The sequence below is a fragment of the Lonchura striata genome, chromosome 3, assembly GCF_046129695.1.
Source record: "Lonchura striata isolate bLonStr1 chromosome 3, bLonStr1.mat, whole genome shotgun sequence".
In the NCBI taxonomy this organism is placed as follows: domain Eukaryota; kingdom Metazoa; phylum Chordata; class Aves; order Passeriformes; family Estrildidae; genus Lonchura; species Lonchura striata.
Genome location: NC_134605.1, coordinates 35789970 through 35816777, shown reverse-complemented (window position 1 = coordinate 35816777; position 26808 = coordinate 35789970). Strand labels below are relative to the sequence as shown.

At 39.0% G+C, this 26808-nt stretch overlaps 1 protein-coding gene across 4 annotated transcripts in view; it reads right to left on the bottom strand.

Annotated features, from left to right (window-relative positions):
• RASGRP3 (RAS guanyl releasing protein 3) overlaps positions 1-26146 on the bottom strand; it is a 58288-nt gene extending 32142 nt beyond the window's left edge. For 2 of the 4 annotated variants that reach the window (XM_077782062.1, XM_077782064.1), the window contains exon 1: positions 25980-26146. The gene's annotated coding sequence lies outside the window, so the exon portion shown is untranslated. Of the gene's footprint in view, positions 1-13282; positions 13374-25979 lie in introns of those variants that run through there. The other 2 variants (XM_077782061.1, XM_077782063.1) reach the window with 1 other exon arrangement.
• Positions 26147-26808: the final 662 nt, after the last annotated feature.

Genomic DNA, 26808 nt, shown 5'->3' with positions numbered 1-26808 from the left:
CCACTCATTCTCATTTCTTCATCAAGCCACTTGGAATTACAATCTCCCCTGCAAGTTTTGCTCGTAACCCACCACATGCTGGGAAGGGTTTTCAGGGGATAATCAGGAATAGATGAAGACTGCAACAGCAGCAATACCATCAACATAGACCTTAGCACTCACTCAAAGCCAACAGCTTTTTTTTCCCCCTTCATTTAAGCAATAGAAACAACCATAATATCCGTATGAACCAAGTCATGGTTTCAGGCAGGTTGTGCTTTATTTTATGCAATGTTTCTATCATGGGATGTGCACTTTCTCCCTAGGGGGAAAGCAGAAACAACTGCAGTGATGTGCTCAGAGGTTAGATGTTTGCTGTGGACTGAACTACAAAATATGGGGTTCCTTCCAAGTCCTGCCATCACCCTGACTGCCACATGCACATGGTTCCTTTGAGCAGATGGGTTTCCTTAGTACTTTTGTGCAGTGTAATTACATTTTGTATTCAACATTTTGGAAGTCTTGAGATGACGCTATTGTGGACTGTCCTGATAGATTACTTGTTTCAAGCATATAGGCTGTGACCTCTTGAGAGAGATGTGATCAGGTGCAATACATTAGTTTTTAGAAGAAATAGGATGCCCTGCCAGCAAACTTGTAATCTTATGCAAAAGAACCAAGTGATGTAAACAGGGTGGGCAGCATGAAGCCAAGGTTTAAATGTTGGCTACTGTCATTAGTAAAATCAAAAGACTTCACTTCTACCACTGGAGGCTACTAAGGGAGGGGGTCCACACTCACAACCTACAGCAGTTTAAATAATATTAAAATGCCAAGCCTGTACAAATCCATGTGTGGGCATTCTCAGGTGATTTCAGGAAAGTTGTATCAGTTACAGGTGCAAGCTAATTCAATAAGTCAGTTTTAAACAAGCTTAAATGTGACATACAAGTTAATATTTATTCAGCTAAATTAAATTCAAGCAGCTTTTAGCCAGGCCAAATTAAATGTACATGTAGTATTTTCCCCCATTTATTAAAAGTGGGCTATTTTCCTTCTAATTAGAGACAATAAATAGAAGCACATGCAAAGAGTCCCACCTTGATACAGAGGCACCTCTATGGGTCTCAGTTTATCTATAAACTTTCCAGATGCCTGCACACATAAGACTTGTATTCTTTACAAGGTTAGGACATTCTTGGGGCTTTAAATAAGGCAGCTCTCCCCTCCTCCAAGCCTACACAACACATCAGTGAATGCTTGCATTAAACAACTTCACCTGGCAGCTGGAGGACTGCTAAGTGGGAGCAGCTCAACAGGGAAATCCAATCAGTAGTAGTATGCAGAAAAAGAAGTTGAGAAGAAATCATTAGTCTCATGAAAATGGTTAAGGGTACCTTCCCTTGTTACAACTCTTGCCATTGTTCTGTCTTAATCATACCCAGGGGCAAGCTTTTCAGGACAGATGTTATCTGCTACCCTGTAGATGTAATGGAAGCTCTCACAGTAAGACCCTTTCTCTCACTAGTCTACACAAATATTAGTGTAATTACCATAATAAAAATCCCAGGTGGGACTGCACCTGTGCCTACACAGATGCAAGCAATTAATCTGTTTGGGCTCAAGTCAGCACAGACCTTAGCTTGCCTATTGTGTGGTCCTGGAGTAACTCTCTCCCAGCAGTTACTATTTCTTGCAGCTGCTCAGCACCAGTTTGTTTATTACGGTGCACATGGGGCTGTTTCTAGAAAACTCCAAGCAAGTGACACGGGGGCTCAGGTTCCTCCAGTGTGACACAGGCAGGAGCTGAGCTAGGCAGGACAGGGCAGAGATGCTGGGCTGTCAGGCAGCCTGATGCCCCTGCTTCTGCTCAGCCCCTGACCTCAGCCAGCACATGCAGCTGGCTGCAGGATGGCACATCTAGCTTGCCAATGACATTTGTTGTATGGAGCAGGGACACAGAACAAGGGGAACATTGTGGCACTGCTCCATGAACGCAGGATACAATTCTTGCTGTAGGCAGGAGAGGAATGAAGATGGAATATGGGAGTCTGGGGCTCATCTGACTTTCCAGTACTCGTTCACCTTTGTTGCACACCTTCAGATCGTAGTTATACAATAAACTGATAAACTACAGCAACTGTCTGCAGCCTCCTATTGCTTTGATTCTCTTTTCTTTTTTTTGATCAAAGGGGAGCTTCAAAAGACACTGAACAACAGAGTGGGATATCTGTGTTTGAAAAGAAGATAGGACAGGTACTCTGCTGGTGGCTAGCCAAAGCCAATCCTTTGGTGAGACAGCCAGCAGTGAACAAGGTCAGGGTCTGTACTCAGCAGTTTCTCTCCACTGTTACTCCCTTCTCACTCTGGTTCTATGCTCCAGCATGGGTTCTGTGAGGGCCACAGTCCCTTCCGAGGTGCACTTGCTCCTCCATGAACTTATCAATGGGCCAGAAGCTCTTCAGGGAAATACCTGCTCTGCCCCAGAGCGCCTCCTTGTCCTCTGACCTTATTATTCCCTCTCTTCTTCTCTCCTCCTTTCCATTTGCTTGTTGTCTCTGTGTTTCCCCCTCCTCAGAATTTTCTGCCTTTTCTTAAATATGTTTTTCCAGAGGTGCCACAAACTTGGCTGATGGTCTCAGCTGCATGGGGTCCCTTGCAAAGACAGCTGGAAGTGTCTGTGTCTGACACAGGGCAGCCCCATGCCTTCTCCCACAGAGGCCATTCTCTGCTGCCAAAAATCCTTGCTATTTGCATCCAGTATAGCCTCTAAGGGATGAGCATTTGTGCCTTAGCACAAAAGTATTCAAGTTAAAAATACTCAAAATATATTTTATTATGCTTAATTTTGAGAGAAGGCTCTACTAAGCTTAATAATTACTTTCACAAGTCATCCAATCAACACAGAAGAGTATTACAAGCCATGTCAAGCCCTAAACATCTAGTCTTCTATGGAAACAGAGGTTAAATTAATAGGGTCACAGGTAAGATCTCAAGTGGATATATGGATCCACTCCCATGGACTACCCAGGTGTTAGTTCACACCCACACACATAAGACCATTATGTCTTGTACAAGTTCATAAAATAGCATATGGAGTACAATACATGCTGACCTAAGATAAAAGAGAAGCTTATAGAAATAATGAGGAAAACCAATAGACAGTCACACGACCAAAAACTTTCAGTAATCAGAAAGTCACTTGATTAAGGCTTGAGCTGCTTAGATAACATTTTGTCTAGCATTCTTCCTGTGAAACATAACCAAGAAGATTTCAGAGACAACAGACCAGCTCTACTATTACCACCCCCAGGTTTTCTCCCTTATAATTCACCTAAAATAACAGACAGCTTAATAACTAGATTTGGAAAAACAACAAAGGTTACATTCCTAATAGCAATACTAGCATTTTATGGAATTGGTTATCTACCCTACTTTATGTTTGTCCCATCCATTTCTAAATTCGTTTCCTCTATATACTTTGTTAGTATTTGCCTCTGTAATTTAACTCCAGCTAATAAATGGCAGGAAAATCTGAGCAGACATGCTTGGTTTGTTCCATATACTATGCTGATGACATCTTCCACTTTCCATGCATCAAGGTAGTAGAGTTGTACAGAATGCATCAGGTTAAAAGGGAGCACTAAGGAAGACTTTAGTTTGTTTTCAAAAGCAGGAAAACTCCCAGCCATACTTCTCTGTAGATTTGTGATGAAAATGATTTTGCTATTCCCAGTAAAGTCAAATTACCAATATTAGACATTTGATTAACATGTGTGACACCAGTGGGTACAGATCTTCTGAGAATCTTTGTGCTTCAGACACATTAGCAATCTCCAGCACTGAGGGAGAGGACAGCAATAGCAATAAGAGTTTCACACACTCTAACTTGATCTTTTTTCAGAAGCCAAGCAAAACACTATCAAAACCTCCTACAAGTTATCCTATTGCCTGTAAGCCTTCTGAGAAACTCTTGACAATTACCTTTGCTATTCACAGACTTGAGTAGAGCATCTTTCAAGAGTAAGTCTGCTTTGTTAGCCTTATCAAGTCAGGGTTAAAATACATATTTATCAGCATATATTAACAACTCATTACACTGTTACATGCCTATAATGAGGCTGGTCCATCCCAAGTGAAAACCAATTCTTTTAGTTGTTTTATAAAAACATCTGATGAAGTAATCAACCTTTCAGTTCTGAAAGACAAACCCTCGGAGTATTTATTACCATATATCTGTTACAAAATATTTTAATATTTTATTATTGTTTACCTTAACCAGCTATGTTCTCTTCAAGACAAGCCAGAAAAATCACATTTATTAATTAGATTACTAAGAAATCCTAGGCCTTATCTGCTTAGACTTTCTTATATATTCAGCTTGAAAATCTATCACAACACTTGTTATGTCTTATTTTTAACTAAGCCAAAATTTTTCAGTAGTAGCATAGTCCCCGGGTAGTGACTTTTTCAAGCTGTGAAATATTCCAAGAGTTAGGACAGTTTTAGAAGTCAGCACTGCTTTTAGTTTCATACAACTTTTCAATCAATTTTAAGGCAAAGAGGAGTCATAAGATCATGTAATTCCTATTAAAATTCAGCAAGTTATCAAGGTATCAAGTTCTTGTCTAAAAAACCCATAGCTTCTAAATAATTTTTGCCTTAGAAAAAGCTTTTTTCACTCCATATAGTTTTGTAATTTCCAATTGTTTCCCACTGTAGACAAATTTCTCATGGAAGAGTACTTTCTGGGCCCCACAATGGGAGACAGGCACCCTGCAAACATTGGTGCCACCCTTTGTATTGATGCCACAGGAATTGCAGACACATATGGAGTTTCTCAAGCCCACCAAGCTCTACAGGCTTCTGCTGGTCACCCAAACAGTAGTAGAGATTATAATTAAGTATCCCAAAAGGTAAAATTTTAAACCACTCTCCTTCTTCCACTGGCCATCTCTGCAGCTATGTTATATCAAGGTAAGACAAAATAATTATCTGCAGTCACAGATACCACTACGGAGAATTCAACACCTCCTACTTACCTGCTATAGTTTTCAGCAATGATGATCATATTTTATTTCTCACTCTTTCTGGTTTCTGGCCTTTCACAAACTGAAGAAAAACTGCAGTTACTGTACATCTACTTTTCACCTTGTGGAAAGGGGAGGTTAAGTGCATGTTCCAGTTTTTCTTCTTCAGTCCTGTTAACCCCTATATTCCCTGGCATCTCTCCCCATGAATTCACAATCTATACCCACCCTAGTGTGAGGAGTGGCCTCCCTGTGTAGTGAGAGCAGTTTTGCTGCTGACCTTTCCTCCTGTGACTACAATCAAAGCCTAGATTGGCTTCAGAAATGTCTCAACCACATATTTACAGCCTGGGAAGTACTTATCAGCACAGTAAATGGAAGGCAGCAACTGGTAAAACAATAAAGGCAGGAAGAGGCTTTCAGAGACTTAAGTAATGGGAAATTGGATGTCTGAGATGGAGCAAGACAGAGTTAAAAGGACAGAGGACAGGACAGAGCTTTGGCTGCTTTCACTCCTTTGGCTGTTACTGTGCATTTGTGATCGGATAATCCTTTGTTTTCCCTTTGATGAGCGTAGGAAATGATTCACATGTAACTGCTATTTCCCCATGGACCTGTTAATAGGTCCCACAGTAGGAGTGTGGCTGGGCCAGTTGCTAATGGCCAGCAACAATTCTCAGCCCCTGGTGGCAGCTGCCATTCTTTGGGAGCATTGCTCTTTGGGGAGAGAACGCAAATGAAAATGACACGACGTGCACGGCGCAGCCAGACCTGCTGCATGACCCTTGGAGCCCGTGCAAATTGCAGGCTCCTGCATGCTCACACCATGCAGGGCTCTGCCTTGGGTAGTGCTGAGGTTTTGCAGCTGCAGAAGTCATCAGTGCCTCACGACTCACAGGCAAGAAGGTCTGCAAGAAACTGGTAGAGTAAAAACACAGCCCCAAGGTCAGGAGAGATCCAGTATCTTTCTTTGTGGAATTCTGTCAGCAGATGCTGGGCATCAAAACACGTAAGCAGTTTCTCACCTCTAGTTATTATTTTTGGGTTTCCCTTGGGAATATGGGTAGAACAATGGCAGCTTCAGATTTTTTAATGTTGAAATAATTAATAATAATGGACCAGAATTAGTTTTATTAATAACCACATACCTTTCTAACAATAAGGCAGCTTGCAGCCAGCAAGAGTAATGCCTTCTTTAAAAAGAGAATAATGTACAAATGTGCTGTATATACAAATATACAGAACAGGAAGAGAGCATTTTAAACACAGGCATACAGTGCTTCTTAGGTCAGTTAAGGGTTTTTTTAAATACTAAGCCTCCAACAGAGAAGAGCAGCAAAGAGATTATTACCTGGTTTCAGTGCGTCTGACTAGATTTTGTACTCTTTCTTCAGAGGTAACAAAGCAACCATTAGTGAGCTGAGTAAACTTTGTTTCCTCACAAAGCAATCTACTAAGAAACATGTACTGGTTAGTACAAACACGAAGAAACAGCAAACCTCTAAAGCTATTTATGATACAAGAAGTCTACAGAGTACAGGATATGAGAACAGAATCACCACAGTACAGGATATGAGAACAGTGTCACCTATATTCCTATATCCAAGCTCTTGGGCCAGAGTGAGTTTTATTAATAACCACAAACCTTCCTGACAATAAGACAGCTTGCAGCCAACAAGTTAAATGCCTTCTTTAAAAAGAGAGTAATGTAAGAATGTGCTGTATATAAAAATATACAGAACAGCAAGACAATTAGAAAAAGGGGAAGGAGCAGTGTAAAAACAAAATCTTAAAGAAAAAAGAGGAAAAGCATCTTACAGTTCCTGCTTTAATAAGTAATACTTCAAAGAAGTAACTTTGCTATTTATTTTGCTAATGCTATTTTGGCAGTTATATATTTATTGTATGAAAGAATATTCATCACAGGATTGCAGCTACACAAATATCCCACTTCCACAGCCACAGAGCACACTACTACCATAGGAACTCAGAAAAAAAACCTTATCAAAACCCTTTGGTTGAGTTTGAAAAGCTCACGTCTTAAGATACAACACGGTAATTCTTTAAAGCTCATGGATGCTAAAGATCCACCATTATTTGAAAAGCAACAAGAGCAGTTGTTGTAGCTGTAACAGCTGAGAATCACATACTGCACCCAGTACACTTGTTGTGTGGTAGACAAAACCCTGCCAGTTAATTGGTAGTATAACAACTTTGTAGTGGCCAGTTCAGACCATCCCAAACAACTTGAAAGACTCTTACTGAATTAATCCAAACCTGTTTGTTTTGAATTTATAGAGGACACCCATAACTCTTTACTCCTTAGCATACAAGTATCAAATTTAAGGACGTTATCAGAATTTCCTTACAGTTCTGCTAAACTCCAATAATTCTAAAAAAAACCAACAAAACCTGTGGCTATGTAGTAAAGCTAATATCAAGTGAAAAATGTGGTCAAGTAAGAGGAAGAAATTAAAGGGTGAAGGGGTTGGGAAGATCTTGATTTAAAAGCTGATTTAGAGGCTTAGGGACTTGTTTTTCTTCCTCAGGCATTTAGCATTGAAACACTGGCTACTGTTGAAGTCAAGTTTTCAAAACAGCTCAGTCCTTTTCAAGCATACTTACAGGAGCAAACTATAATTCTATAAGCACCAGTATACCAGGTAACCATACTCAAGTCAAATTTTACACCAATTTCTAATTAGTATCATTAACTCAGTACAAGTATTCAAAAAGGAGATGGTTTTGAAGCAGACATGAAGCAAACTCAAGATACATTAATCTGAAAACCACGTCTCTTTTTTTAGTTCTGCAATATGAGTGAGAACTAGATCCAAATGAAGGATTAAGAACCCAAATTCTGGCTGCCTTTTACTTCTACAGCCTGGCTCCAGGGGTATGTTTCTCAGCCTGGTCTCACTTGTCACCTCCTCACCCCAGAAGGTGACTGTCTAGAACTTGTAACCTCTTTCTTCACTTTTGATATCAAAGCCTGAGTCAGTAACATCAAGAAGCTCCCTACTTAGGTCACTCCTAAATCCTTTTGGGGTCTGTACACACTGTACACTCTGCCTTGTCTGTGCTAAGCATCCTTTAGTCACACCTAACATGTCAATCCCACACTACATAGGTGCAGTCATGATGCCCAAATTCTTTTCCCAAGAGCTCTGAGCACTCCTTAAAGCCATGACAGGTACAGGATGAACTCTTCCAGTTAATGGAAGGATTGCAGGTCTCTCATTACCTTGGCTGAGACTACAGAGGAGATTTATCATCCTCAGAACCTCATGTAATTTCATGTTGCTTGAAATAATGAAGTTTCTTTGGTCTGCAGGGAGCAAGCAAGCAAGAGCACGACTGTGTAATTTAAGGGGAAGAGCATTCACTCAAGAAGAGGGGAAAAAGGTGAATTCTAGTTCCTGCCCCAATTCCCACTTAAGATAAAACTCTACAGACAGTAATTAGGGCAGGGTCTGGAAACCAAGAGTTTTAGGAAGGGTGACAGCTGTTCCAGGAAGTATGTGTTCATGAATTCAGCAAAGTAGACCATGAGTAAGCAAGCTAAAGCAGGCAAGACATCTTTACCAGAGGAGATTATTAGTCTTTTAAGGAAGCTATTTCATGAACAGTGTGATAAGGCTGGAACGTCATGGCTATTCTAATTTGGAGGACAAAAACCACTATATATCCAGATAGTGAGTTGACTCAAACCCTAATTCAGCAGACTTTTTCTGATGTAATTTTCCTGACTGGTAATCAATTATGTATTTGCATAAGATGGGGTTTTTTTTACTTCTCACTAGCAACACCAGAAATTTCCAAACAAGCTCTGGGCTTGAACAATGTGTTGCTGTGAAACAAACAATTTACCAATGTGTGCCACAAGAACTAGCACCAAGATTATGAATTGGGTGGACCTAAGTGAATTATGGGTTATGAATAGAAGCCTTTCTGTAATAATGCTACTTCAGATTAGGGGTATTCAATTTGTTGAGACCAGAATTTAAGATGGAGAAATGTTCATCTTTCTAAACAACATGAACAAGAACAGCATTACAACAAAGAATTTAAGAACCTTTGGTCATGTGTCCAAGGCAGCCTTATCAGCATGTTTAGCAAGCATGCAAATACCCCCATATACAAGCCATGTTCTGTCTATTTGACCATATCATGTACGACTTACTTAAATTCCAGTCTCTAAGACTGATTTATATGTTGAAAATCTTCAACCTATTTCAGGCATGGGGAGTAAAACATACTTCAGAAATAATGGAAAATCCTTGTTCATCTCAGAGATCCTGTCCCTGCACACACTTGCATTCCTGACCCCTTGCACAAGCCCATCACTGCTCTGAGTGGAACAGGCTTCCATAGATGGGGTTGAAAAGAAAGGCAGTTTTAACAGGAGTGGAAGGAGTTGTATATGGAAATGTATCAATATATATAATGTTATATCAATATATGTATATCAGCTACTGTATATTAAGCTTGGTAAGACTTTTGTGGTAGTCCAAAGCAGACATACTCCTGAATCATTAGTATTAAATTTGTGTTAATTTAAGATGATACAGTTATTTTCTCTTTGCAGAAACTAAATATATGAGGTATCTGAACAAGAATAGCTCATATCTCACTAATTTTGCATGTATTATTATGCCTGGCAGATTCTCAAGATGCTGAAGCCCACTCCCCTTGCCTGAGAAACTCCAGATTATTAGCAAGAAGCATATGCATAAATGGCAGGTGGGAGAGTACTCTGTAGAGAGAGTCAAAGCATTTCACTTATTTGAATATGGTCAAGGGGAGCAGTTATTCAGAGAAGTGAGATAGCAGATGGCCAACCAAAACAACCAGAGTAGTTCTCAGGGGTAATTGTATTTTCTGCTGAGTTGTAAACATAAGCCCTGTGGGTATTTCCACACACCCACATGTTGATCCTGGCCTCATACACACTTCGAGGTTAGCTGAGCTTTCTGATGGGATCTCTCAAGACTTCAAGTCTTTGTAGCTGAACTGGACTCACCAAATCTGTTTTGTTGATGTTGCTGGTGCTTGTAGCTGAGAGAAAAGGGAAAGCACCCCCCCCCCCCGCCCCCCCATCACAACACCTCTATTCTGCTGGTCAGGTGGTTTTTAGATATGTTATACCAATAAGAAAAAAATTAATAATAAAGTACTACTTCACTGGCTATTCACATTGAATAGAAAAAGTACAGAGAAAAGCAATGAAGAGTGTAAACCAGAAGACCTGAGAATTTGTTTCAGGCTTTTGATTCAAACTCTTAGGTATAAAACCTTGATATTTCTGACTTGTAAGGAAGGGCCAACTTGAAAACAAATTTATCAAATTCAGCAGTGAAAAGTGAATATGCCATAAATTTGTTAAAGGAAAACACTCAGTGCAAGTTGTTTAGAGTACCTGTAAAAATGTATTGTAGCCAGGCCTGGGTAGTTTAGGAAAAAAAGAAAATGACACAAGTGCCCTTACAGTATTTTTAAAAGTAGTTTCCTCTCTTTATTCAAGAATATCCTGGGAGTGGCTCCTTGGTACAATGGCATTTTCAGCTAGAGAGAGGGGTTAGCACAACTGCAGCTGCTCCTCAGCTACATGTTTTGATATAGAGCAGAAATAAACCCATTCAGAGAACTGCCAGGCTGCCCTGATCATTTCCTCAGAGTAAAGGGAAAAAAAATTAACAGGAACCTTGTGACACTCTCAGTGACAAGGGTATGCACCGAGTTTCTGCACAGGGACAGCACTGTTACCCAATCTCCTGTACAATGTAACAAAAAACAATCCAGGATGAACTTTCAGTTATATATTGGGCTTTCTAGAGACCCATCAAGGGGAAATGCAAGGGCAGAGCCCTTCCCCAAACAAAGAATGCAGAAATTTAATTAATGTGCTTCATGCCTATGCAGACCTGCCTTGACTTACATGAACATAATGGGGGTGTATATTCAAGAAGCTGAGCACTGTTTTTTATGAGATCAGGATATTATAAAATAATATAAAAAGGTGGTGGAACAGAGGTTGTGTTTTCTGCACAAGTGCAAAATCAGTGTGTGCCCCAGTGGTGTTCCATGTCTGGTGCTGCAGTGACAGATATTGCAGTTAGAATTCATGAGAAAAGCCAAAAAATGAGGAGAGCCTGAAGACTGCAGTTATTTCTCAAAGTACACCGGCTGTGTTTAACAGTAAATATCCTTGCCAAAATGAGTTAGTGATAAGGATTGAAACAATTACACTCCTGAGAATCTTGTGATGTTGATCAAGCTTTCTTCATTTTGTAGACAGAGAATTTAAAAGTCTAGCCATGAGTCTTGAATTTAATTCAGAATCAGATACAGTAATGACAGTTGGAAGTAAATAAAGCAGGGTTTTTTTTCCTTAAACTTTGCAGATCCAAGTGATGAGTTATTCTCCTTGACTGCAAATTACCTTTATAACCAACAGTAAAGAGGTACAAAACTGACCTCTCCCACCACATTTATTTGAGACAATTCAGTTACCACTGTAGCAAGATGTTTTCAGAAATTATTACCTGAAGACAAGCTCAGTATTGCAGTTATTTAATATTTACTTTGTAATCACAATTTTGTCTCTTTTATATCACGCTTAACTCCCAGCTCTGCCAGAGAATTAATCAGCTGCACAAGAGGCACACATAGCTGGCTCACAGTCCAGCTGATGTAGGGCCATATGGCTTTACATCAACCTTCTGCACCAATGATGGCACAGTGGTTGTGGAGAAGCAGGAAGGAAGAAGTTACAGCAGGTATGGACTGAGCTCATATCTGTTTTCTGGTGGATTTGGGGTTTAACTTAGGTTTACAGCAAGTCCTGGACAGTTTGCTTAACACAAAGCACTCACTACAAATACAAAATGCAGTGTCTGGAAACAAGCACACCATGGCATAATCCTACTCAAAATCAGAATTCCTACAGTTCTGAAGAAAAATAAACTTATTCTGGAATCAGAATAAAAAGTGACAGGAAAAAAGTTATTCTCTCTGCCTCACATGGAATGGAGATGTGGACAGGCTGGAGGGGCCCCATTGCAGTCTACCCTTGGAGACACAAATAGGCAGGACAAAAACAGACTTCTGGTTTTGTGAACAGTTGAAACCAATTGGTATTTTCCTATAAAATTTCTAATTAACTGTCAAAATTATAAACTGTGGTTTAAAAGAAAAGTAAAAGTCTTAAAAGATAAATAATGTTCCACTTTCTTATGAAGGAAATATTTGAAAAGCTTATTCTCCTCATCTTTAAAGGAGAGACTGCATGCAACCTGTCAGTGTTTACTCTTAGACCCCCCTCAACAGGACCCCACTGCTCTGTCTGCCCCTCTTTAACCTTCCCCAGAGCACCTTAGTCTCATCACATCTCAAGATCCATCACTCATTCACCTGTTCCTGTTACTCCTAAATAACCTCTAAGTTTCTTCCTCCAAAGAAACCTGATTCATCTCTACATAAATAATTGATCAAAAGTTCTTTTTTATGTATCCTACACTCTGGCTTTGAAAAAATCTTCAGACCATGAGAGTCAAAAATTATCAGACAGGGACATCAATCTTTCATGAAGTAAAACCACAAAACATTCAAGTACCCAAAAATAAATTGAATTAGGAACTTGGAGAAATTTAGGAGACTCCTTCCCTGTTCTTTGCAATCTTTCAATCTTCACAGTCTAATTATGCATTATTATTCAAAATAGCTCAATAGTATCTTAATCAGTACATCTTCAGTCTTCCTGCATTTCTCTACTTGTACCTTTTGCTTTTAAAAAAATCTCTCCATTCACCCTCAGAAAGTAACCAGTCACAAGCAATTTTGCTCAGATTGATCATACTGTTTTGAGGGAGTATCCCTCTAAATTCCTTACACTAATACTTTTAAGCCAAACACTGAAATTTCTCCATACTCAAGTTGCATCACTACCAATTGACTAGCTCTACAGAGAAAGGAAAATACAATCATCATAAACAACCTCCTCACTCCATCATCTGGGTAAATAAGCACCACAGTCCTTTCCTGGCTAGCAGGAGGGCGAAACACTGTACCTGCCTTGTTCCCGCAAGCCCAAAAACAATGCTGTTAATCACAGGTCTGAAAAATGTAGGAAATCTGAGCATGAAGGACTGCTTATCAATGAAGTTTTAAAAATATGCTTCACTCTTTCAAATATTTTTATGAAAGGTCTAGGACGAAAACGGGAAAGTAGTGACAGTTTAGAAAAAAAATCAAAAACATGGAAAATCACTTACTGTACTTGGTTCTGCAGAGGTATTCAACACAAACATCACCCTTCCTTGTCCAGCTGCCAAGTGCTAAAGCATGAAATGAGCAGCTGTTTCCTTCAAGCTGGGGCTGTGTGTCTTAACTAGTCACATGCCCCTCCTGATAAACCTCACTGCCGTGCCAGGAGGTTAGAATCTGAAGATCATTATTCCCCGTATTAAAAAATCCTTTTCATAATAGCAGCCTTTGCTAAAGCATTTGACTGGAACGTGGCGCTATGTGCTCCATAACTTCTGTTTTTTTGTTGATAGATTGTTTTTAATGACTAACACAGTAGATAAGCCTTAATCGACAGTAGGGGCAGCACAAGTGGAAAGTTAAACACATCCCCATTGATAGTTTCAGGTTTTTTCCTGACTTCAGACTTTGCTGCGTTTTAATACAGGAATTTAAACAGGAACAGTAACATTTAAAACACTGCTGCAGTCCTAGTGTCTTTAACACCAGGCCACTCCAGTGATCATGCAAAATACATGAATAATCCCACTTTTGGGGATTAGTTGTTCTTAAGGGTAACATTACACACTTTTGTATTTGGACAGTAGAGTGGTGAATATTAATACTGGAGATAATTTTTAATTTTGGCATCTGGTACTTTTACATCATGGATTATGTAGCTGCATTTTGCCAGACATTGTATAGTCAGACTGAGACAGACCCTCTGGGGTGAGGACTATCAGTCTAAACAGAGAGAGCAAAAAAAGCATCCTTATCCCCACGTTCCCAGATGTAGGACAAATGAAGGAGAAATTATGAAGTCAAGAAAGGAACAGGTTTTGATGATATTTTCCAGGGTGATATGTAGTCACACATTACTGAAATTCAACTGAGAATTTACACTTAACTCCCTTTAGCTTGGTCACATATTTAAAGATATTTAGGTATTTAAGGACAAAGGTGTACAGTCAACGATATTTCAAGGCTGAGATGCAAAAGATAATTTTCTGAATTTCTGAAATTCCCATCCCACATAAAGGATACACTGTGCTGAAATCCTGGCAGTACTGCAAATTGGCAAGATTGAAAGTACACAGGCAATTGTCCATCAGTATAGGATGTGGTAATGGTATTTTGATGTTTGGTAAGCAATCCAGATCCTCCAAGACAGCATGGTCTCATTGGATTACAAAGGGCATTATAGGGCATTTTTCTGAAATACAAACTGCACCAATACATAGTGCTGTAACCAAGATTTGGGCAAATAAAGGGAATTTCTCAGAGCCAGGTGCCTGTTTTTAAAATTGTTAAAATAGAACAGCATATCTAACTGACATATTTGTCAGAATCCATTGAAAGCCAGCAAATCCCTGCAGTGTCAAGGGTAACTCAGGTCGCTTCCTTTGACCTTACCCAGCTCTTCATATTATATAAACCAGCACATGGTTACAAAACCATGCAGGCACCAGTGCTGCCAGCATAGCCTGGAGCAGGGAAGAAGGCCTTGTGCTAATTACCCATGCCTGCCTTTGTGAGCTTCTGTTTCTTGAACAACAAGTTTCCAGAGAACAACTCCCGCCTTAAAGGAGCTCTCTCAGCCCAGCCAGGCACGGGTGCACCCAGCTGTGGGGAGGCCAAGGAGCTGGGAGGTTGGGGTTCCTCCTCAAAAGGGTTTGAGCTTTGCATGAGACCTGGCCTCCTCTCGGCCTGAGTGAGGGGGTCAGTGCAGAGGGAGGAGGAAGGCCTGGAAACAGGGAATATTTGCTGCGGGTGTGCCCTGATACGCAGTCAGGCCGGGCAGCCTCAGCAAGCTGCTCCTCGTGGTGTCCTGGGAGACTCCAAGAGACTGTCCCAGGGAATGGGGCTCTGTGACCCAGCACAGCTGCTGAGGAGGCTTTAAAAAATGAGGTTGTAAAAATGATGACTTTAAAAATGAGAAATTAGCCCTTGAGAAATGAGTTTGTTTAAATTTAGGCCACTGGAGGAATGGCAATTTCAAAAAGGGAGTGAGAGCTGCCCTGGCAGAACTGAGTTGGAAGTGCCAGCAGATTCTGGCTGTGGATCTCAGAACTGGGTGTAAACACCAGGCCTCGCTCAGAGAGAGAAGAAAGTACTCACTGTGCTTTAAGCCACAGCCCATTGACCAAATGAGTTATCCTTGATAAATGCCATTTTATTTCCCCTAAAATGCACTGAGATCAAGGATAACAGAACTTTACATGAAGCTTTAAAATTACTTTACAACTAAATTTCTTTACAACTTTGTACAAAATTACTCCTTGTTGATACTGAAGAAAACCTGACTGAAGTGTGTTCCAAAATAATCTATTTGTTCACAAATACCATTTTTGTTATTTTTGTCTATTTCTCTGATTATGCAGTGTCAACTGCACTATTTTACATTTTTTCAGCAACCGTTCATATAATTTATTAAATACTGGTAGTACCTGGGCCATTTGAAATAGCAGAGAGTACAATGTCATCACACTGCACTGAATAGCTCTCTCCATTTGGCAGTCATGTTCCACACAGGAACATAATTTCATGATAAATGACTGAATGGCAATATCCCACAAACCACTTGGGATACACTCCCTTAAAAGAAAAGTAGCCTTTGTACTTTCTGAAATGAGTCGGCAAATAAATTTATTTTTATGGCTCTGTAAATACTGTCGTAAACTGCAGTTTACGTGGGAAAAAGTTTATCCTCATGCAATTTTAAGTCATTAAAATGCCTTAAAATATAAAATAGCACAGACAATTTTAAGTCCTTGTGAAACAGAACAGAGAAATAATTTGGGTGTAATTCCTGAAAATAAAGGTCTTAACAATTTTGTGGAAGTTTTTCCTTTGTTTCTATTCTTTCCTGTTTTTTAATAGAAATACTGACATACAAAAGAAGATCAGGTAGTTAACGCAGCTAGAAAAAATTGTTTTTACATTTATCAGATAGCATCTTAAATATGACAAAATCTTTGTTGTATGGAATACAACAGTATTCTGCCTTCTCTTTTTCTTGAGAAAACAAATTAAGACTGGATTGAAAAGGGTACATTTCTTTCTCCATGGTCATTAATTTGTGAGTAGGACATGATGATCCTTGTGGGTTCCTTACAACTCAAAAGATTCCGTGATTGATGCCTCAAATAAAAACTAAGAGATGAACACAGATTTCTCAGTCATGCTGAAATGTGACATGAGAAATACTGAAAAGGAGCAATAAAAAATAAGCACAGTTAGCACTGAATTGTGATAGGGATGTGCACATGCAAGGTAAAATTTTTTATGTCACATAGTATGCATAGCTTTTAGAATAGCCTCAAGGAACTAAAGAATGGAACAATTGTCCATTTTGGTTTGGGTCAAGATCAGGAAGATTTTTGCTTTTACTGATGCTGGATAAATGGATCAAGAGCCTCTCTTTACTGTAGGAGAAGCTTTATTTCATGGCTTGTTTTTAACTCTTGTTTCTCTCATTTTTTTTATTTTTAGGTTTTTTTAGATGCACATGGGTGTGTCTAGCTTATGTGTCATTTAATTAACTGTAGGTGTTTTAATTTAGAAATTGATCACTGATAGAGATCTTATCTCAACATCAGTGCTTTGATACTGTGCAGAATTTTGAACTATAGAGTTATTTTCTGCACATGGCAGTTATGGACCTCTGTTTTGTGGGTTTCCTGGAAATGTCTCTTTTCTGTTAACATGCTCTGTAATTTAAGGAAGAGGTGTAAGACTCTTACTGGACATAATGTCAGGTTACTGCACTACTTTTGGACTTCAGCCTTTTAGAAGATATGGAACTCAAACCTAACAGAGAAACTGCCTGATTTGCTGGTCTGCCTCACTGTCCCAGCTATTATACAGCCTTCACTATCAGTTGAAGTGAATGAAAGCAGACCATGGAAGTCTTCACCAGACAGGATGTTTTATAAACACTTAAGTCTGATTAAAGGGGCTGCTATAAGTAGTGCAACATTACTTATACATAGCTTCCAGCTAAAGGACATGTGAGGAGCATATCACATAGGAAATATTGCTGAAAATACTGCAAAAAGGCTCTCAACCTTACATTACATTAAATCAGTTTTAAACATTTATGGGCTATATTACATCCCTAGCAATCTAAGTCAGTTCCAGGTTCTTCAGTGTAATGCTCTAGGAGGCACAGGAGTACTGCAAATGCCCAGTGTACCTCCCCTTTCGTGCCCAAGGGTGCACCCAGTAGTCACATTACCTCTAAGAGAGTAAGAGGTGAGAGGATAAGTTATCAAATTAGGCCATCCCTATATATGACCCTTTAAATCAGTCCTTCAATTATATCATCAATTAAATGTCATAAGGTGAGTCTAGAGCAATGCTTAGAGTCAAGGCTTCTGGTTGCTTTTCATTGGAAAACAGTGCCCTTCAGTGATTTAAGTATATGAGAAAATAATAATTTAAATGGAAGTTTGATATGCTTTGTACCCATCTGAACTTCAGAGTTTGTGAATTTAGCCAAAGTATCCAATAATTCTATTGCCAGAAATTATGGATGGAAAAAATTTTTGTACTCTGTTAAACATTTCTTTCAAGTTGAAAAACTGTAATAGTTCTAATCTATGAAGTACAGACCTGCTTTTTTGACAGCTCAGCTGCACCATGGCAGGCAGTGGTTTTTTTTTTTTTGTTGAACTAGCAAACATTCAGCCCAGCTATAAGCCTCTGACAAAGGTTTTCACTTGTTACTGTGACTCCTGAATTCTTTGGGAATTAAGCCAACTCTGCCAGTAGTCTGTGCCCACAGTGCTTCTTATGCCATGTTCCACAGGGGCTCTGGCTTATCCTGTAGGCTGTCTTACCACTACTTTTGTATAGCTCTTAGTTTTCTCCTAAGCACTTGGTCTGCTTAGTGGAAAACCCAGAAGCAGTATGCCTGGAATGGAAGGGATGGGAGAGAGAACGGAACGGAACGGAACGGAACAGAACAGAACAGAACAGAACAGAACAGAATAGAATAGAATAGAATAGAATAGAATAGAATAGAATATTTCAGTTTGAAGGGACTTGTGAGGATTGCCTCTTTAGATGAACATCATCCAACCATGTAGCACAGACTGTAAGAGTAGAGGAGAGGATCCAAGAGGTGGAGATGGGAAGTGTAAGGATGAAGCTTAATGATAAAGGTGGAAGGCAGCCTTTTCTCTCATATATGTTACTGGTGGGACCTCCCTCCTTTTCTTTCTTTTCTCCTCTTGATGTCCAGCTTGGAATCTGTACACTGGTTTGTGGAAATGCTGTGTACTCACAGCTGCAGGTTAATGGGGATTGTCTCTTAATTTATGTGATATTTTCCTTAAAGAAGTATAGGGAGATACCAGATTTTAGGGATTACAAATTTTGCATGAAAGATAGGGGATGGTCTTATTTTTTCTCTATCCTTGGTTCTCATATTTAAAAGGCAGATGACAATGACTGATGGGATGAATTAAAACCTCAAGCCTACTCAAACAAAAATACACCCATCCACAAGACAACCCTTATCACACTTATTCCTGCCTTTCCAAAGCCCACAGTATTCACAGAGAAGCTGGAAATTTATAGTTTCGTCCTCATAAAGACAGGTGTAAGAAATTTTAAACTTGTTACTATTATTGTAAGAACACTGTTTTGTATTTCCATTTCATTTTACTTGGTTTTGTTTAACCTTGAAGTAGAGAGGTCGAATGAAAAATGAAAGTTGTTCTGCACTCTGAGTGCCAAAGCGGGATGGCATCTCCCTTACTAAGAGATAGGGTGTCCTTTGTGCCATGCAGTGATAGCAGGCACTAAGGACAGCAGTGACAATAGACCCATGATTACAAAAAACCCAAAAAACTAAAGCAGTAAAGCTCTTCGTTGTCTGTTACCAACTACACTGAATAGTTGTATTCCAGAGCGTGGATATGCTCATTTCAGAAACAAAGCTTGAAGAGTGTGTCCCAGTAATTCTAGATTTAGATACAGTGGCACAAAAGCACATCTATCATAAAGGGATTTTTTTTCCAATACTGACTAGACTGAAGATTTCTAAACAGACTTGTGTGTTTGGAAGAGATTTGTTTTCTGGGTTTCTCTAGCCTTCCTCATTGCGAGTGATGTGCTGAACAATGATGGGCCATTGCTGTAATGTTGAATGCACAGCAGATCTCAGTTTTTGTTGTCTTTTCTGCATCTGGTAAGTTTGAGCTAATCAGTAGTTCCTTTACCATTTAAAAATCTCCAGTAATTATGGCTTTTTCCCACACTTGGTGCAAACAAATACAAGAGATCATGAGTATGACATCAGGGTTTTTTTCCAAGTTCTTCATTACATCCTCTCTCAGACTTTAAATGAAATTGTAGTTACACAGAAAGTTTTCAATTCAGTGAACATGTTTTAAAATGCACTTATTTCTGTTTTATTCAAAGTACCTAGCTTTCTGCATTTTACTTGCCTCTCCTATTATAAGTTCAACTGATATTAACTTTGTCTTGTATAAATAATTTCTGAGAATTATTTTCACTCAAATTTTACAACAGAGAGAATATTATCTGTCAAATTTGTATTACATATGAATAGTGAAAAACTTTTTTTCACTTTATTAATTTTGATAAACATATTGTCACCACTGATGTCACAATGGTTCTTGGTTTGGTAAGCCAGTCTTTCCTCAGTGACTCAGCAGAGGCTGGTACTGAGTATCTAAGTATCAACTTAGAGCACTACATGCCACATTGCAGCATGACATAGTCCATTTGCATTGACATTACAAGAGTGGAAACAATGGAGACTAGTAAAAGACCCAGAAAAGAGAAAAAAAAAAAGCCTGTTTCCTTCTTCTCTCTAGAAAAAAAAAACAACTGACCTTTTTTTTAACAGTTTCTGTCAAAGTACTAAAAATTAATGCACTGCTTGCTTATGAACAGCAGCATTTTTATGCACTGTAAAATGAGGCATGGATCACAAATGCCTACTCTGCCAGAACTGTCAGGTAGGATCTCCACTTAGTCCAACAAAGAGCATGTTTATCAGCCAGACTCTGTTATCCAGTAGCCTGTTTGAAATCTGCTGCAAATGTCTGAGGGTTCATAACGAATTTGCTTCCATCTGTGCCTTTACTATGTATGAAGTATTTAGACCAAAGACAAGAGAGAGTCTATTGCTTCCATGCCCCTTAGTTGAAAGGAGATTTGCTTATTATAGTCACAACACTTAATATTTTGTATGACAGAGCCCCTTGGGCCAAGGTCTCTATATTTAACTGCTGGATTTATTACACTTGTTTTACTCTGGGCCCTTCTCTGTTGTTAGTTCCAGTTCCATTTCTTTTAGTGGTATAAAGACATTATCCTGCTCTTTTATGTTTTTACTGCTTTAATTATTGCTTAAGACTGTTATGTCTAATAGAACATATCTGAATGAACAGAACAATATTGCTGGGTCCAGAATTCCACACAGGCTGTGTTCCAGTATAAAACTATAGCATTATATGAAAGCAGTATGAAAGTTCTTTCTTTTAAGAGAGAAAGAAGAGACTACCCATGCTTGGGAAGAAGGTCAAGCAGCATGGAAAAATTCAGCATTAATCCACTTCTCTCTCTTGCCTGTTCCCATTTATGAAGTTATGAAGCATATTCTGTAGTTCAATTGAGACTGAGTTTAGTTTTCCTTTTCCACTTAGTAATGACCTCATCTTTGAAGATTTATCTTTGTCTCCAGCCTTCCAAGATAATTGTGGTACAGTAATAATCCGAAATAACAATGGAACACTATGCTGGAACACTGTGCTGGAAAAAAAGGTGTATTAGAATATAAGGGATTCTAAGAATGCTGAGCTGTCTAAACAGAGATGTTGGTACACCTTAATTTCTGTTCTTTCTGACTTGAATGAATTACAGCTCTATAATGAAAACAGTCATTAGTCAATTAGTGAGACAGTTAGCTTGACTTTAAATTCTTCTCTCCAGCCCCACCAATGGAGTTATTTGGTGCATGGCTGGACCATGCTGGCAGAGCAGACTGCACACAATGCTCTGTGTCACACCATAACCACTCTGGCTGTTCACTGCTTTTATGCTATCTTGACCAAGTGGCACATCATTGCAATACTAGCACTGGCCACTTGGCATTTTCATTTTCCTGGGGCTGTGTGGTGCTCCACTACAGAACCATTAGAGTAGGGTTGTGTTTTGCACTGTGCAGTTTTTTGAGTCCACAGAGTCTGTTTGGGACCATTTTGATAAATGGGTCTGCAGCCATTACTAGGCAGGGGTTGGGAAATGACACGTCAGAGATGACATCCAGATGAGAGCAAACTGATGCAGGGAGTTTAGAGAAGAGCAGAGGACTGAATCTACCTCTACATAAGGTAGAGTGTGTGCCATTTCCCCCTACTGCCAAAAGCTGGGAAAAGCTCTTCCTTCCCCTAGGGAACCCCTCTACTTCCCAGGAAGTACTATACTAACTAACAAGGAGATTACCAACCCTGAAACTCAGTGTAAATAGGAAGAAGATGAAGACAAAAATAAAATACTGCTCAAAGCCAATTTTTTTGTTTGTTTGTTTGTTTTTGGTGGTAACCTAAGACATGAAGATACCTGTATAGTTATTGACCAGGTGGACTTGTACTCCAAGACAGTCTTTTTTTTTTTTTTTTTTTTGGTTAATACTATATGTTCTACATATCCTTCAACACCACTGCTGCCACTATTGTGTTCATGCAGCAGAAACCCACTGCTACTAATCCTTGGAAAGGAGACCCCAGGTCAAGTCTCCTACTTTTTCTCATATATTGTTCAGGTAGTAAGTCTTTTTAAACTGCCTAGGTGTGACCAAGTAAGGGATTTGACAAATTCATTCTAGATGTATTTTCCGATTTGGTTAATGTATCTATGTCTCGTCTATTTGTGAACAATGGCTCCTAATTTTGTACCACAATTTGCACATTGCCTGGGGTGAATGAGAGAATTTAAGGTAAAAAAATATATCTGCAGTTTGGCATAAGATTGTTTTTAAAGAAGCTTTTTTTAAATTCCTTGCTTTTGCAACAGTACTTTCTAGTCCACTAGAAGAGTAGGAAAGCAATCAAAATAAAGCTAATGGCTTTTTCTGATAGCACAGAGACTTCTGGGAGAAACAGTCCATCGTCCGTACACACATTGACCTTCACTCTTGTGCAGTAAGTTGGTGCAAAGTCTGCACACTTAATTCCCATTTGAGCTAAAGGATTTGTGTCAGTCTGAACAATTCTCACTGTTGTGGGTCGCTACTCATGTGTGTAGAACATTGTGATCTTCCCCTTAAATTTTAGTCCATACTCTTCTGTTGTAAGCAGGAAAGCTTTTGGGTTTTGGATAAAAGAAATGGTGAATTTAACATGCTTGTAGTCAGACTAGATGGCCTAATGACTCTGCCAAGCTTCACATTTTATCATACTGTTGAAATAATTTTGCTTGAAATCAATGAGACTACCCATAAGCTTAAATTTAAGCACCTGCATAAAGATTTTCATGAGTCAGGATGTTATTCTGCACATAGTTATGATCTAGGTGTTTTAGACATTATCAAAAAAATTATTTGTTAACACTAATATTTCTGTTGTGTTGAATAGCTGCATCTCATTGTAGAACTATTTTGATGCTATCCAATACTGAATGTTGATGTCTTAATGTGTTTTAACTGGGTTTCTTTTTGTGTCCCCTCTTGAGCGAGAGTTCTGTAGACTGTACATGTGTTCTTCAAAAATCTTGCTTTGACTACTCCAAACACTTGTAATTCTCTGCTCTTTTCTTTGTTGTAATGTTAGTGGGCCTGACTAAATGGTGACTTGGAGCACAAAGCTTCCTTGTAAGAGTGTCTGGTACAGTGGAATAAGGGCTTAGAGAGAAATTAAGATACTTACACTGGAGCAATTGCATGAGGAATAATAAATCTTCCTAAACCTGGACTAGATTTGCAGGAAAGCAAGGCATGACTTGTCACCCAAAGTGCTTTACTTTTTAAGTCATGTGATTTTTCTTCAAGTCAGTCAGCTTTCCTGGAACCAGAAATCCATACTGCCCACACAGTAGTGGCAGCTGACTGAGGTATTTATTTTACAACCCTAAACCTCTTTAATTACCTGGTAAAATGTCAGAGTAGGAAGCATGTGAACCTCAACTTCCTTCTGGTATATCAAATTCTCATATTTAATTTTTAGCTTGGAGCTTTCATAATTGCAGCCCTGTTAATACTTGTGAACACTCAAAAGTGTTTATGTAGAAAGAATCTCCTGCAGAGTACTTAGACCCTGGCAGGTGGTAATGTTTTATAAGGTTCAGGGGTGTAAATTTCATTCTAAGGCCTTCTGAAAACACAGAATCACAGAATAAACTAGTTTGGAAAAAACCTTTGAGATCATGGAGTCCAACCTGTGACCTATCAATACCTTATCAGTTAAACCATGGCACTGAGTGCCTCATCAAGTCTTTTTTTTAAACACCTCCAGGGGCAGTGACTCAGCCACCTTCCTGGGCAGCCCATACCAGTGCTCAGTCACACTTTCAGTGAAGTATTTTTTCCTCATGATTTTATCTTCAGGACAAAACCCTCCGTTTGCAAACTTTGAGCTCATGAACATGTGAACTCTTGCAGTTTAGAAACAAATCTTTATATGTGTGTATTAAGAGTATTAATTAGGCAATTTTTAAGTACCATCTTAAAAAATAATTAGGGAATTCCCATCAATTAGGGGCTTTTTAATACTGCCATCTGTAGTATTTTTTCCAAAGGCAAATGTGAGAGTGCATCAGTATGTTTTTGTTCACCTTTTCCTGTAAACTACACTATAACTGGCTGATTTGTAAGTGATCTTCTCCGTATAGCTAAGGAATGGTTTCTGTTTTGCTACTTTTATGCAGTGGTACCAAGCTTTAAAAAAACCACGGTGAGTCCTGCTGACCTGAATAAACAAATCTGAATGACACGGTGTGCACTGTTTAGTTGTATTGCAGTCGCTGTGCAACTGACATTTCATGGAAACAATTGTATTTATTCAGCTCCAGAAATTGCAATGCTTCCTAAAATTTTAAATTAAATCACTCTTTTTCTGTTTCTGCTTAGTTTTTGTGCAGGGCAACCAGTTACTGAAATTGAAAACAAAGAATGTTACCTGCATTAGAGCATGCTATGCTAGTAAATCAAATTGCAATCTAGAGAGCTTTCTCTTGCAAATATCTGTACAAGCTTCTAGTTGTACTGCCATTTTAGTCTTCACAAAACCAGGCTTATAACCACCTAGAACTACTGTAAATTACTGAGAATCACTGGAACTATTGAGTACTTTGAAATTGGACAAAGAAAAGCCCCATCCTTTCCACGAGCCTTGGCTTACATCTGCTTCATTGGAGTTGCTGCTTGGCACCTCCCTGGGTCAGAGTTTCAGCTGACTGCTGCTGTTTACAATGACCCTATCGTGGCTTTTCACCTACATGGGGGACATCCTGCCTTGCTATCTTCACAATAGCAGACTCTAAACATAATAGCATCCTATGGGGATACAGCAGAATAACAACACATCACACTTCCTTTTAGTCACCAGCAACCTTTTGCCATAAACCGCTAATCCTAGACAACATCTGAATAACAAATTAATAATCTGAATACCATATGCTTAGAGGCAATGTGTTAACACAAATGAGATGGATACAAAGGTTATTCTCATAGATCTTTCAAAGAAGATAAAATTTGCATGATGAAAACCTGAGTCTGTTATTCTACAGCTTCTATTCTGCTGCCAGCAAATCACAACAGCATTTCCTTTGTTAGAAGTGCAAAGGACATGTTGAGAGTTGAAGAAATCACACAATCTTAAAAAACCCCTCAATTTTTCCATCTTAAAAGTCTGTCTTGTTGATGGTAACTCAGTAAATTAATATGGTCTGTACACTGATCTATCTTAAAATGGAACTTTTGACGCACTCAGTCATGACAGTGTGATATTGTGTATAGTATCTGAAAATCAGCTGATTAGAAATTTCCACTCATATTCTACTATCAGTTTAAATTAGACCTCAGAATGGCAACATGTAGTATTTCAATGCAAGCAACAATGAATAATATATCTTGATTTGGTATCTCTATGTAGCATATTTTTGTATATATGCATGCACACACACATGAATTACCTATCATAATAAATTCTAAAACTCTAGAAACTTTCGGGTACTTTAATTCAGGCTAAGTTCCTACCTTCAAATCTACATCATAAGACCAAATTATCACAAAATTTGCATTATATACATTTTGATGTATTTCTCTATTCCATATTAACACATCTTGTATAAATATATATTTCATATACTTCTCCCTCCCTCTGTCTTTCTCTAAATCTATATTTTTAAATTAATGCAGAGTTGACATAATATTTTCCTTTGGGGCATATGTTTAGCATAACTTTTCTCTAGTACTTAATCACAATCTGCAAGATGAACATGACACAAGTCAGAAAAACAGCAGTTATGGCATGGATTTATGGCAAAGGCTTCTTTTGCTTAACAAAAGTTCTGAGGACTCCATAAGTTAATTCAGATTTCTTTATCTAAAAATCAGACATCCTGCCAAACCTTTATCTAAAAGTCAGTTGCCATTCCTTTGCCAAAGCTCATTCTTTTTCATTTACCAGCCTGGCCACACCTGAAAAGAAGTGGAGCATGCAGCAAGCAGAAATGCCAGAAGGAGGCACTTACCTTAATTTGATAGGTATCCAACTTACACCACTCTCCTTATTTCAGAGTTCTTCTCAGGATCTGGAGATGCTGAGGTTATTTGCTCCCAGCAGTGTCCTGCCCATGGCTATCCCACTCAGCAGCCCTGGCAGGGCTGGAGAGAGAAGCAGGATTTGTGCTCTGTTCCCTCCCAGCAGCTTCACTGAGGCTGGGGCTCCTTTGAGCTCATTTAGTTCTAGATTGTTTGGCTAAATGGCAGCCACACTTCCTTCTATTCTTTCCCAACTTAGTTTTCCTGCCTCCAGTGGTGCTTTTTCCTTTCTTTGGACTAAAAATAGGCCTGTCACAACACAGTCTATAGCAGTAAGGAAGGCAGGAAATGCATTTAAACAAAGGAAAGATCTTAGAGGGTTTTGCCCTCCCCTGCAAAGACAAGTAAAAGAACTTGATAGGGACTGCTCTGCAGATAGTTCTCTTTGCATGAGGAAATAACTTGCTCAAAAACATGCTAGGGTGTCATCTTTTGTAGTCCACAAAAAAAAAAAAATTGAGGAGGCACAGCAGTAGTAGGGCTTAGTCTCTTGGGTAATTATTACTTCTTTAAAGGATTTCATTATGGTTAAATATTTGAATTTCTTTGGGACTGGAGTGTTGGAAAAAGGATTTTTTTTTTTTTTTTTTTGGCTTGGAAAAGAGGACAAAATTGGCTGACATACTTTAAGAAGACAAAATAGGTCTCACAGGATCTGCAAATCTCCCATGGTTAAGAGTGATTGTTTAAAGTCTATGAATCTTCATTTGGTCTGAGTACTCTCTTCTTCAGTGGAACTTATCCTGCAGACTAGAAGTA